Below are 12,063 nucleotides of genomic sequence, written 5' to 3' on the forward strand. Positions count from 1 at the left end.
GAGGGAAACAGCTGTCACTTATGCAGTGCTGTGTGCATGCTGAGGACTTTAATTACAAGGAGTTTGATCCTGTGTTTGACCAGGGGAGAAATGCCAGTTCTTTCTAATGAGTCGAGTCCACAAGCATTTGGAGATGTTCATTGCCAACACTGCTTCAGGAAGAGTTTTCCCTCTATTGTCGTGGTTCATTATTAGATTACATGATTTTCATTTTTTCCATCCCCAGACTTACCACTTTAAAAGCTCCATCCTTTGCAATCAAATGTAATTCATGAGCTTCATTTGGAATCAACAATAGTGGCACTCTACAGAATGGAAAAAGAAAAGGAGGGAAAAAATAGGGAAGAGATCTAATTTACCAGAACACATCTTAAGAAATGAGAAGAAGATAAACTTGTCCCTTGGAGCCCACACGCTCTAGTACAGAGCACAGCGTGGTTATGGGGGGTTTGTGTTTTATAAGCAGATTTTGGAGAAACAGGGTTTTTTGAAGTCATGAGGAGCATTGCTCTGAAACTTGAGTAACACTATGCCATGGGCCTTTTCCAAAAGACTTTTCCATCCTGTATAACAGCAACTAAAACTTTCAATACTAAGAAATGTTGAAAACATAATGTAAACAATGATCTCCTCTTCCTGGTTTGAAAGTAAGCTTTGGAAGTGAGAAGGTGAGTTAAGACTAAGCCCCTGGATATAGAAAAAAATCATTTCACTCTGTAAGGCACGGTTTGGTACATCCATTTCTTGGTTCCTGTCACTGGCCATAGGCAGAGGAGTGAGCACTTGGTCAGGAGTCCATGACCATCTTGTAGCTTCAGTTTCTTTCTCTGTGAAACCACAGCCTTGAGCGTCCTCCCACAAACGCCTCCGAGTCTGTGTTTCTACTATGCAGGTTCAGGGGCTGAGATCAGAGGGTGAAAAATAAGCACATTCTTAATAGGCAAGTAAGACTCTTTGATGAATGCATTTTTGTGTGACTTTCTAGATATTCTGACCACAAAACCATTAGCATTATCACTTTCCCAGCTGCCTCCATCTCCCACCACCCACCCATTTCCCATGCAGTTTTAGATTGTTTTTAAAAACCAGCCTGAGACAAGCCAACATGAAAGCATAAAATATAAGATTGTTAGAATAAATCTTGCATCTTAAGACTTTAGAGTTGGTTAGGCCTTAAGGAATTTTCTGGCTCAATTTCTGTGTTTTAAGAAAAGAATAGCAAAAGGATTTGTATACTATCAGATACTCTGTGGCTGACTCAATACCCCCAGGGCCTACCATTTCACTGCAGTTGGCCTGATTTCCATCTCCTTGCCTGAGGGCTCTCTCTGACCTTGGAAGCCCACTCTGTCCACCCATGTGGCAGGCCGGAAATGTCTGGGGAATTATTGCCTCATCCTTCCAGTGGCCTATAGCCAATGCCTGGTAGGAATTCATATATAAATACCCACACTCCTCACTATCATCTCCACCTTAGTTCATCGAATAATTCTGAGGCATATGTTCTACACTGGCTCTCAGAGAGCAGATTACATTTCCCTTATGCATGAGGATAACTTGCTTGATAGTTCACCTTATACTGGCATCCTTCCTTACCCTGTCTCGCTTCACCATCACTCTATGCAGGTTTCTCAGATTCTCTCCTAAATACCTGCCACAAGTACTCAATTGCTAATCTCAGGATCTACTTCCTAGGAAATCCAAAGTTACCCCTGTACCTTGCACATATTCCTACTGTTTCTTGTAGCTCAGGGTTTCATAATGATTTGTTTTTTGTGGCTGTTGCCCCAATCAGTTGGTGGATTTGTTGAGATCGGTATCTTGCTTTGCAACTTCTCTTTGTCAGGCGTTAGCACAGCCCTAGCACATAGTAGGGTGCAAAATGTGTTTGTGACAATGAACTGAATTGAATTCCTGAGACTTCCTAACTGGGTACTCCAGAGCTGGAAGGAAGCACCCATGGTCTCTGCCTCTTGCTGTACTCTTTATACAACAGCAGCAACCATCCCTTCTTGTGGTGAGTGGGCTTCTGTTATACCCACTTGGCGTGCCTTCCACCTGCCCCAATTTTCAGGCCAGTAGGTCAGGTGTGCTAACCTTCAGCCTTCCAAACTATATATTCCTTACTTCTGACCATAGGGATTTCTACAGGGATCCAAGCTGGGCCATTGAGATTCCTACGGAGATTTTTGATGGAAATGCTGTAAACGAGAAACTTGTTCTTTACCTTTCTTTCTCTCTTACTTGTTTTTCTTCTTCTTTCTCTCACTAGAGTTACTAAGCTTGTCAAATGCAAGCTTAAAGCTTCTAGGTGAACATCAGACTGTCATAAGGAGATCCTGCTTAAAATAAAACCAACAGAGAGGTAGGCAGAGTGAGTGTTCATGATAGAAAGAATGAGTCTGAACTGAAGTCTAATATCTTTAGTGTCTGCATATAATTGTGAATGAAGATCTTGAACTTTTCAACTATGTGAGGCAGTATATTACTATTTTACTTAAGTTAGTTGAGTTTCTAAGAGTCATGATACAAACTTTTATTAAATGATTCCCTTTGAACCATGCGTTGGTCAGTTACTGGGGATTCAGGGATATGGATATATATACTGTCGTTAACCATGGAGAATTTGCCTACTTATGGGTGATTTGAGGATTAGTAGTTTAACATCTTCACACTGGCTTCAATTTTGGAGCCACCATGTTTTTTTCTTTTTTTGGTTTTCAGGAGAGACAAAGAAGCTGGGTTATTTTCCTTTCAATTTCCTCAGTCACACAAAACTCCTTTCTAGTACTTTTTTTAAGAAGCCAGCATGTTTGTTCCATGTGATGAATGTCCCCGTTGCTTATTAACCTTCAAAATAGGCAGCCCCCACCATTAGGGCTTATGGTCTGTACGAGACAACATAAAAACAAGACACATTCTCCCCCATGCACATTTCAAATGAAATGTAACAGAAGAGAAATAAATAAAAACGGGAAAAAATGCCCTAAATGGTTTATGTTGGAAAATGTTATATGGGCAATAATAGTGCTTATATGGGCTCTGGGCAGAGACTTTGATAATGAAGGTTAAATGAGGGAATGTTACAAAAAAATGTTCACTGTTCATAAAAATAAATCTCTGGTATGAAGCAGAATGAAATAAACAGAGTTGCAGGCACCGGGAGCAGCTGGAGTGACCTCAGCCTCAGGTTGGTAATCGCCAGACTTGCTGGAACCACACACTCTCACCTCAGCAGGATTCACTTAGCTCTCTATCACAGGGACACTGAGTTCCCTGGGCTTGGGGGTGGCTCCAGCAATCATAGTGAAAAACAAAGCCTTGTCATTTTCCTGGCATTTTCTTTTCCTGGGTCCTGAATCCATTTCCAGGGAGGCTGGCTTTCTAGAGTAAGTATCAGTACAGGGGTTTCAAACACAAAGGCCCATGGGGGCAGGGAGGTGGTGAATGAATGAAATGAACTCAGAGGTTGCAGTGGCAACTTGGGGAGAATGAGCCCTGTCTGAAAAGATCACTCTGAAAGCTCCAATGGGCAGTAGAATGCCAACTCACCAGAGCCAGATCTTTCCATTTTATAAGGCTAGGCTGGGAATCTGGATTTTGTGCAAAATTTTCTGATTTTTAAATTATTGGTAATCAATTTCTCTCTATATATGTTGTGTGGGACAAAAGAAAAGAACACATGCCTATGAGACAAAATTGAACTATTAGCAGCCAGTTTGCAATCTCATGCTAGATGAATACTGAGATTATAATTACTGTTGTTTAGTTTGCCTGATTATTGCTCTAGAGTTGTTTGATAAATGTCCTACAAGGTGTGCAAGTGAAGCTCACCTTCAAGTAAGAGCTTATACTAGAAACTGCCATTCATTAGCATGACATTTTGCTGGACATTTTGCTATGAGCTTTATATGGATTATTCCATTGCATTCTCCCTACAACTCTACAAGGTAAAGACCAATATTATTTTCATTTTATAGTTTGAGATACTGAAGTTTCAAGAAATGAAGCAGTTTAACCAAGGTAATTGCCCAGGACACCTTACCTACACCATCTTGCATTTTCTCGGCCTTACCGCTGATTCCTGCCTAGGCTACTGTTTAACCTCCCTGGCTCCATTTGGTTGCATGGGGTGGGGGGGGCCTTAACACACCATGGGGCAATCCTCAGCTAATGGGGCAGGAGCCAATGGATAAAGATTTTTGTTTCTTGGGCTGATACATATTTCATAAGGCTTCTAGAAGTTCTAGTGTGAAGTAAGACCTTGCTTCCTCATGTTGGGTTTTCCTGTGTCCTTGTTCACTTCCCTGTCCCTCATTCTTGGGATCACATTTTCCAATAAATGACCTACACAAATATCTTTTCCTGTATTCTGCTATTGAGGGGACCCAAGCTGAAACAGCAAGTGGCAGAGCTAGAGTCTAAATATAAGTTTGGCTGACCTCAAAGTAAGTACCCTATCAAACCAGTTATGAAAGTCTCTATGTGAACTGAACCCTTTACTAGTGCCTTTCCAGGCACTGACTAGTTCTGAAATAAAACTTTAGAGAAAAAAAAAGGCTCTAAAAGTGCTTTCAAACTGGCAAGAAAGGAGGATGGGGAACTGTGCAACTGGTACCCAGAAATCTGTTCAAATGGAGAGGGAAAATTAGTACAAAGTCATTTTAGTTCACTTTGTACTTTCTCTCACTTTGTAATATGCCTGGCTCTTTGTTAACTCCTAAGGAAGGCACATGGAAGCATGGGAATGAACATGAGGGCTAAAGAAAAGAACAATTTCCAAAGGTCTTCATGGCTTGGGCAAGAGGTGTACACCTACCAAAAGGGGGAAGAGAGAAATGAGGCAAAATACAGTTTCAGTGGCTGAGAGATTTCAAACCGTCAAGAGGCTATCCTGGAGGTTATTCTTATGCATTATATAGATATCCCTTTTTAGTTTATGGTGTATTGGAATGGCTGGAGGGAAGTGCCTGAAGCTGTTGAACTGTGTTCTAGTAGTCTTGATTCTTGAAGATGTTTGTATAACTACATAAATTTTACGAAGTGAGCATGTGATTGTGAAAACTTTGTGTCTGATGCTCCTTTTATACAAGTATGGACAGGTGAGTTTAAAAAAAACAAAAGGATAATAAATAAATAAATAATGGGGGATAAACAGTAAAAATTGGGTAGATTGAAATGCTAGTGGTCAATGAGGGAGAGGTGTAAGGGTATGGGATGTATGAGTTCTTTTTTTTTATTTATTTTTCTGGAGGGATGCAAATGTTCTAAAAATGATCACAGTGATGCACAGAACTATGTGATGATATTGAGATTGTACACTATATATGGTTTGTATGTGTGGGAAAATTTCTCAATAAAAATATTTTAAAAAAAAGAGATGTCCACCTAAAATGCCCAATCTGGTTTTTGTTTGCAGATCAAACATAAATGCATATTCTTCACTCTCATCTTAATTAAGCTTTAGTTTTTGTCCATGTTTTTCAAATATGTGCTCTCATAATTTGTTACTCATTTCCCAACTTTTGATAGAGATGTGGGTATGAAAAATATTTCACTTTCCTTTCAAATCTAAGGAAAATAGCAGTGTAAGAGGAATGAAAAATCCTGTTCTCCTATCAGAGAAGCAATATGGAGGCTGGAGGGTAGGAAGGCTGGTCCTCTCTAAGAGCTATGCCTTAGCCACAGCTATTTGAGAATGAAGGCTGGATGATACCAGATCTAATTTTTCAAAGTCATAAATCAAGAAATGTTTATTAAAACCTCTAGATTTTTAAACATCATCAGCAAATTTAAATTTCTTAAAAACAGTAGGGAAGCCAACACTGGATAGGGCAAACAGAACACATCAGCAGGCTTCAACTTACACACTGGCCACCAAGTTTGCTGTCTGTGTTGAAGGCTCACCCCCCTTCCTCTTGCAGTGTCCTTGAGGAGAGGGCCAAGACTTGGAAACATGGTTTAGTACAAGGGGTGCCATTTGAATTTATCCATAAGCTCTTCTCCTTATCTCTACTTTCTATTTCTACTTCTAGGGAAAGTAGGTTAAGATGTGTTTGTGTGTGTGTTTTCGCTAAGGGTTCAGAAATAGATCTGATTAAGGAAAACCAACAAATATGTACATTAACTTTATTCAGAAGTCATGAAAGGACCAAGGAAAATCTAATTATCCAAATAGGTGCCTTTTGCGGATGGCTAGCATTAACTGAACATGGAAGGTAGACTTTAAAAAACAGGATTTCTGAGCTAGCAAGAAGGAAGTATATGGGTTTTTTTTTTTTCCTTTGTGTAAATCTACTGCGACCCTTGGCCAGATTTCTATTAGCCTTGATGATTAGTTGGCTATTTTACTAGTTCATCATCTCAGTCTTTATAAAAGCCCCTCCTAAATGGAACTCACTATGTCATAACTGTATGAAATATTCATTAAGATGGTGGTTTTAATGGATTTGTTTGGAATGAACTCTTGCAAGGGACCGGCATGCTGATTTGTGGAGAGGTAGAGCCACTTCAGGGCTATGTCTGCCTCAAGCCCTGCCTCCTCCAACAAGCTTTTCCATCCATGCTCTCTAACTTGAGATTGGGACTAAAACCTTGCCGCTGCCAGTAAGAGGTTTGTTCAGGACCAGAAGCTCTTTTTCTTTTGCATGAATGTGATCTAATTTGGTATTTTTTCATATCGTGTTCAATGGAGGTGCACTGAGGTCCTTCTATATGACGCTGATGTGCTTTTGCCAGGTAGAATTCTCTCACGTGTGAGGGCTCAAGTTCAGAAATTAGATAAATTTAGCTCTGAATCCTGGCTCCACTTACTACGAGGTATATGACCCTCAGGCAAGTCACTTAACCACTCTGAACTTCAGTTTCCTTATCTTTTAAAAGACAGCAATTATAGTATTTACCTCACAGGATATCTGTGGAGAGAAAATGGTGACAGTAAAGTGCATAGCATAGTTCCTGGGACATATTAAAAACTTACAAATATTAATTATGTTCACTCAACTGCCACCCTATTCCTGGGTCCATTTGAACTTTCTGGTAGGTAAATGTAATTCAGTTTTTTCCTCCTACCACTGCTGACAATAGAGTAGGTAAAACTGAGGACTCGGAAACAAATGAAAGAATTGTGGATCAATGTGGTTACGTGACATCATCAATATTGCCAAGCAAGCTGGCTGTGGGACCTGAAAACAGAATTAAGTATTTTGACTCCCTTTTGAACATGAATTCCATTTTTGTGTGTCGGATTAGAATCTGACCTTCTCCCCCTCCACTCTCCTTCCGTTTGTAACCAGGGTAATGCCTGAAACTGAAATCATGCCATCGTGTGACTCTACTGATTAATTTCTAGCTGTGCAGCTCTGTTCTTTTCACTGCTGGGCACTCATCCGCTTTCCAACTTTTTGAAACATTGTGGTGTGAAAAAAAAAATGGTAATAAAGACTTTTCCTTAACACTACCGTGCTGGTTTAAACTGTTGTGTACCCCAGAAAAGCCATGTTCTTTAATTCTGATTCAATACTGTTGAGTGGAATCTTTTCGTTTCCATGGAGATGTGGCCCACTCAATTGCGGGTGGGACCTTTGGTTAGGTGGTATCCATGGGTGAATGTATCTTCACCTATTCAAGTTGGGTCACTTGGAGTCCTTTAAGAGGGAATCATTTTGGAAAAAAATCTTTGGATCTGACACAGACAAGAGACATTTGGAAATGCAGAAGGAAAACTCCCCTGTGAAAGCCTTTTAAAATGGAAAGCTGGGAGAAAAAACTAGCATACTTCTCCAGGTGACTTACCAGCTGACAGAGAAACCCTGAACATCATTGGCCCTTTCTTGAGACAGGTATCTATCTCTGAATGCCTTAGTTTGGACATTTTTGTGGTCTTAGAGTTGTAAGCTTGTAACTTAATAAACTCCCTTTATAAAAGCCTGCCCATTTTTGGTATGTTGCCTTCCAGCAGCATTTAACAAACCAAAACTACCAGCTGCAAAATCTGGAGTCTTGAGGTTGAGCCCAAGATCTAGTAGCATCCTCATTTCAGCCCACACATTGTATTCCTTCCTTGTTCTGAGCACTATGTATTTGTTAGAGATCTGTAACACATTTGGGGAGTGACATTGGGCAAATTATATCACATGTTTTGGGATGTTGTTTCTCCATCCTTAAATTGGAAAAGATTGTTAATTTAGTAAAGAGAGGATGGCACTCCCCCCATAAAGGTATGACTGAAATTTGACAATGATCAACTTTGCCTGTTGCCCCCTGGGGCTGGATGGGATTTAGGGTTTTATTTTCATAATCTTTAAATCGAAAGTCACCAACAATTATCATAAAATCTCTAGAATAATGAAGCAGCTGTTTCTTAGGGCAGGGCCCTGCAAAGTGGCAGGGATGGAGCGACCATATGGGAACGGGCCAGAGGCTGCCTCGGGTAGACTCTTCCTTGGTGTTAAGTCCTGGGAGGGAAAATCTACTCATCAAAATCCTGATTAAGCAGGGATTGCCAACGGCACTCTTTGTAACCAGGCAAACAAGACCTTTTTTCCCCTACTTTTAAAACAAAAATCTATCAAGATTTAATCACACTGCTCTATCTGTAGGATTTAACCTCGGGTGTTCAAGAAAACATTTTGCTTTGTCTCCAGGCCCAAAAGTATGTGCCTGAATGGGAACTCTGGTCCCTTTAGAGTTGTTACTTGAGTGGAAGAAGCAAAGATTGCTTTTTGTTCCCCTTTGACTCTCTTCTGAATTAACATGAAATTGAAGATGACTGTAGCTAGGGAAAAAAAGAGAAATATGGGGAGGGGAGCAAGGGACATATGGCTCAGAAAGCCAGTTTGAAGAGTATGTCTTGGAACCTAAGGGAAATTCTGTTTTCATCAAACTGATAGTTCCCTTCCAGGCCATCAGCAAAATGAAAATGCCTCACCCAACTACATTTAAATTCTTTCATTTAGGTCTCTAAAGCCCTCCTCCAGGGAGTGGGCTTTGGAGTGTGAATTCCTCCAAGCTGATTATCTCAGTTTAAGTGCAGTGCCCACCCCCACCCTACCCCCCACCCCCCTTTCTGGTCCTCCTTCCATTTTAGCTATGTTTGCTGAGCTCTATGACCAAATTGAGGCCAGCACAGACAGGGTGCCTGCATCTGAATGTGTAATTGAAAAACAACATGGACACTGATGTCTCAGTATTAATTAAAGCAATTTGCTGTTTATTGCTGTCATGTCAACCAACCACTTTTGCTCAAAATTAATTAAATCTTGGGTAGGGACTTGGAAGCTCCCAACACAAGGCCTAGTGCTGATTGGGAGCCTCTGGGACCAAAAGGTTTAAGTTGTGAGCAAGCCTTGTCTAAGATTTCAGTATTGGGAGGACGGTGGGGAGGAACGTGAGGAAGTGGCCTTACTACCTTTTGTCCTTAGTTACTTCTCATTTTTGCTACCAGATTATTCCTTTTTACCAACTTTCACTGGCTGTCCTGTTTTATAGAGGGTAAATCCACTCATTTTCCTGCAAAGATGAAATGTGGAGTAAATCGTGGCTAAGGAACTTCATGAGAAAATCTCTGCAGTACTTGGTGGGGTGCAAGTGGCTTGTATTAGAGAGAAAGGCCTGAATCCTAACATTTTGTCCTTTAAAAAATGCCGTTCATTAGTACTTTTGTGCCCTTCCTTTTTTTGCCTGTTCTTTCCTCTATCTTCTTTCTTTATCCTGCTGACTTCTCTTTTCTGGTTGAAAGAAGTCATATTTATTTCACATTTTTCAAATAATTTTTTTCCTGATTATGAACTGAAATGATATACATTCATTATAAGGAAATTGGCTTTTAAAAAAAAATCAGAAAAACACGAAGAGCCTGCCAATTGGAAATCACAGCAAATATGTGGGAACTTCCCATATGACAATCTCTGTGTTAGATGTTTTACAGCTGGGATCTCATATGATCCTTTTAACAAGCAGGTAAAGGAGAGTATCTGTGTTTTGAAGATGAAGACACTGAATCAGAGATACTAGGTCACTTGCCCCATTCATATAGCTCATAAGCTTGAGGGATAGAATTTGAACCCAGGTGATCTGATACCAGAGTCTACTTTCTTATCCAGTATGCTCTACTGTCTTGCACAGGGTTATGCCAACTAGGAACACACATCTAGAGAGAGGATGCCAAGTGGAAAGACCTCTGAGTGCTCAGTCTGCTGCTCACAAGGGAACATCTGTTTTGGAGAAACGGCCATTTTCTCCACTCAGACTCTCTGACCTATAGGCTCAAAAGCCCAGTTTTATAGGGATGGATTAACATCGACTGTGTTCACAAAATCTTCTGGGGTACCCACAATGTTAGGCTGGTTGATTTACAAAGAGCAAAGTGGCAGTCAAGAAGAACTTATGTTGGCCTTTCAGTGCATCCTCTCCCTGCAGTGAAGAAGCTACATGGGAAGTTAGCCAACCACTCTTTTCTTGGACTGGGTGCCTGGAATCAGTGCATGGGGAGTCCGTTGCTAACTCTTAGCTGAGTTATCTCTTTGGAACCACCCCTCACCTCACCTCTCACTTCCCTTATTAGAGAGGTAGTGAAAACCATAATGCTCCAATACACTTTGCCAAGGCCATCTCTCCCCTTATTTTATGGTTCCCAAACTGACCTTCCCCCATTCTAAAGGTATATCCTTTGTGTAGATTTCTTCTTATATTCAGTGAAGTAACAGTCAAATTTTGTTTGTCTGGGAGCTGTTCTATATTGTAAGTGGCTTTGTAGATATCTGTGGTCTGCTAACTGTTGATACAAAGCTCAACTTTCAAAACAGTTTTTTTTTAATTTTAGGGAATAATAATTTACATATCATAATTCATTCATTCTAATGATTTTTAGGAAGTTTACCAAGTTGTGAACCATCACCATTATCCAATTTCAAAACACTTTCATCACCCCAATAAGATCCAAAATATCCATTTACAGTTAATCTCCATTTCTCTTCCCCACCCCTTTTCTGGACATTTCATATAAATAAAATCTTGTAGTACATGGTCTTTCATGTCAGCTTCTTTCACTTAGCATATTGTCCATGCTGTGGCATAGGTCATTATTCATTCCTTTTTATTGATGGATAGCATTCCCTTGTATTGTCTGCCACAATTTGTTCTTCCATTAATCAGTTGATGGACATTCAGGTTATTTCCACATTTTTGGCTATTATAAATCATGCTTTATGAACATTCACATGTAAGTCTTTGTATGCAGTGCAGACATATGCTTTGAGATGCTTAACTTTTTAAGAAATGTCCAAACTATTTTCCAAAGTGGCTACATCAAAAGGCAATTTTATTGTCCATATTTTTTCCATATTTCCAAATTGTTGGAATATCCATCATGCTACCTTTCCAGGATTGACAATAAAAAGAAAAAAAGTATCAACAATCTCATCCCTGCTATTAACATTTTGTTAAATACATATACAATTATTATTTAGCTATGTAATATGTAATGAAATATATACATATCTGTATATGTACATCTATATTTTACATCAATAGTACTATATATGTATGTATAACAATGCCTATGAATGTTATATAAGAAGAGATATATAATTGGGATCATCTATTAACAATTGAACTTTTAATAATACTAAATTATATCATTTCTGTGTTATTAAATATTCTTTAAAAGAATGATTTAAAATATCTTTATAATATTCTTCATATTCATATGCCATACTTTTTAGACCATTATTCTATATTAGATCATCTCCCTGGAGATGTGACTCAATCAAGAGTGGTTGTTAATCTGGATTAGGTAGAGATGTGTCTCCACCCATTCGGGTGGGTCTTGACTAGTTTACTGGAATCCTATAAAAAAAGGATCCATTTTGGAGAATGTAGGAGATTCCAAGAGAGCAGAACAACATAGCCATGAGAAGCAGAGAGTTCACCACCATCTTTGAAGATGAAGATGAAGAAAGAAAATGCCTCCTGGGGAACTTCATGAAACAGGAAGCCAGGAGAGAAAGCTAGCAGATGATGCCGTGTTCACCAGGTGCCTTTCCAGATAAGAAAGAGACCCTG

At 39.7% G+C, this 12,063-nt stretch overlaps 1 protein-coding gene across 26 annotated transcripts in view; it reads left to right on the forward strand.

The window, feature by feature from the left end:
- LOC143664558 (uncharacterized) overlaps positions 1 to 12,063 on the forward strand; it is a 191,938-nt gene that overhangs the window by 134,288 nt on the left and 45,587 nt on the right. For 14 of the 26 annotated variants that reach the window (XR_013166492.1, XR_013166498.1, XR_013166500.1 and 11 more), the window contains one exon: positions 2,273 to 2,365. The exons of the other annotated variants lie outside the window; for them this stretch is intronic. The gene's annotated coding sequence lies outside the window, so the exon portion shown is untranslated. The remainder of the gene's footprint in view (positions 1 to 2,272; positions 2,366 to 12,063) is intronic. 26 annotated transcript variants of the gene reach the window in all.

Source organism: Tamandua tetradactyla, chromosome 20 (assembly GCF_023851605.1).
Source record: "Tamandua tetradactyla isolate mTamTet1 chromosome 20, mTamTet1.pri, whole genome shotgun sequence".
Taxonomy (NCBI): Eukaryota; Metazoa; Chordata; class Mammalia; order Pilosa; family Myrmecophagidae; genus Tamandua; species Tamandua tetradactyla.